Source organism: Nicotiana tabacum, chromosome 1 (assembly GCF_000715075.1).
Source record: "Nicotiana tabacum cultivar K326 chromosome 1, ASM71507v2, whole genome shotgun sequence".
NCBI classification, from domain to species: Eukaryota; Viridiplantae; Streptophyta; class Magnoliopsida; order Solanales; family Solanaceae; genus Nicotiana; species Nicotiana tabacum.
The window spans coordinates 210,795,359-210,797,445 of record NC_134080.1 but is presented as its reverse complement, the minus strand read 5'-3'; the positions used below and the strand labels follow the sequence as shown (position 1 = coordinate 210,797,445).

The 2,087-nt window shown below is 35.7% G+C and overlaps 1 non-coding gene across 1 annotated transcript; it reads left to right on the top strand.

The window, feature by feature from the left end:
• The first annotated feature begins 1,632 nt into the window (after window positions 1-1,632).
• On the top strand, window positions 1,633-1,728 carry TRNAY-GUA (transfer RNA tyrosine (anticodon GUA)). Its single transcript has 2 exons — window positions 1,633-1,669; window positions 1,693-1,728. It is a non-coding gene; the product is annotated as a tRNA-Tyr (tRNA).
• The last annotated feature ends 359 nt before the right edge of the window (window positions 1,729-2,087 follow it).

The following is a 2,087-nucleotide window of genomic DNA, read 5'->3' as shown; positions in this document are numbered from 1 at the left end:
CATTGCGATACTACCACGAGGGAGAGGCGACCCATCTCGCCTGGGAGAGGCATTTGGCGTTATGTCCTCGCCTTCTGTCTCAAAAACCTCATTGATGGTGTTCAAGAGATTGATGGTGAGGTCGGTCCTTACCCTCGTTCTTTCTTCTCTGGTACCTCCCATATCAGATCTGTGTGTACAAGGAAAATGAATTTTATCCTTTGTGTTTTTTTTGTTAGCAATCTGTGCTAGTTGTAGATCTAGAAGAAACTAAAAATTTAACTAGTGAATCCCCATAGACGGCACCAAATTGTTTGACCAAAAAAAAAGTAATATATACTTTCGGTTAAACTATTAAGTTTTATGTAACGAAGAGTTAAACCTAGTTAGTGATAATATATGTAGATCTAGAACTTCACAGTACGAGTAATGTGAGATAATGTTAATATGGAACTGGTAACAATGCACATTTATATTTCAAAAGATATGAGCAATAATGGAGGAATATCAAGCAATAAATAGTATTTATGTAAATAAAGAGAATGATTCACCCAATAATAAATGAGGTGTATGATTCTTCCTTCTAACAATGATGAAAAACAGGCAAATACTAGAATATTTGATCTATTCTTGGATCTGATGGAAAAGTATGGAATAATGAGCAAGAAACTTGATGAAAAGGTAGAATGTATTTTTGCTAGAGAGAGAGAGAGAATCTTTCTCTGGAAAAGTGTTCTTATCAAATGAATATTACATATCTTATCCCCTTATCTCTTTTTCTATTTATACAAGACATATCCCTAACAACCCTAATAGTACTAATGAAGAGAATATCCCAGGGAATATTTCCTTCAATGTCTTATTTCAAATAGTGATTGTTACAGTTATTGGCACAACAATCGACATCGGCCGTGGTTAGCTCCTCGACCATGAACCTTGATGCTTCCTAGCCGGCCTCGGCCGATCTTTTCTGTCACGCCACTTTATACTTAATTTCCAGATTTTGGCCTATACAGTGACAAATACCTAATAAGTAGTGTGGATGATCCTGCGTGAATACGTGATATTTTGTCGATTGAGCTGCCCTCTTATTTATATCCCCTTCAAAATAAATAGAACGAAAGAAAGAAAAAGGTCCAAATTAGCCTATGTACTATCTGAAATTGCTTAATTTTGTTCATCGTTACATTCTTGGTTCATTTATACTTTTGCTATTAGCAAATCATCTCACACTTGTCCTTATCATTAACATAACTCCAATGTAAAATAGGTGGACACCTAGTATTCAGGTTCTCCGAAAATTTACCCCTTCACTTGACTATTGTTTATAATTACTCTCAAGTGGAGCTTAGACGCCAAGGGAAAAAAAAGCTACAAGGACAATGTTATTTCAAATATTTAACGGATGACGAGTTGCTCAATTTCGGATAGTACAAGAACAAATCTTACTTTTCACCATAAAAAAAATAATAAAGAAAGGAAACTTTAAAAGATAGGTAGGTAGGAACATGCGTATGAGGTTTTTGTTCGTCTCTTTGTCTTTCACAGGGAGAGAGAAAAAATTGGAAATATGAAATATGAAATTTTTGTAGTCGCAATATTCAAAGGACTTACTTCAGTTTTATAAGATTTTGGAGCATAACGTATCACCAACCGACCTTAGCTCAGTTGGTAGAGCGGAGGACTGTAGTTTGGGCAAAGCCTAATCAGCTAATCCTTAGGTCGCTGGTTCGAATCCGGCAGGTCGGAACTTTTGTTCCAAGTTTAATGTTTTGTTTTAGAATTTGTTTTGTTTTAACATAGCAATGTACCAAATGCTGCAAACTCCTTTTCGCGCTGCCTCTAGTGAAGAGAAGAGCGGTTAAAAAGGTCCTAATTCCATTATCATTTGACATGTCAAAGAACATGTATTCGAAATTTTCGCTATGGTTCATAAAAATAATACATAAAACACCGTTGCCGGGGATCGAACCCGGGTCACCCACATGACAAGCGGGAATACTTACCACTATACTACAGCGACTTGGTTATTCAATAGGACCAACTATTTTTATTTTATTTGATATTAAAAAGTGACTTACTAACATTAAGAAGCTGCATTAGGACTA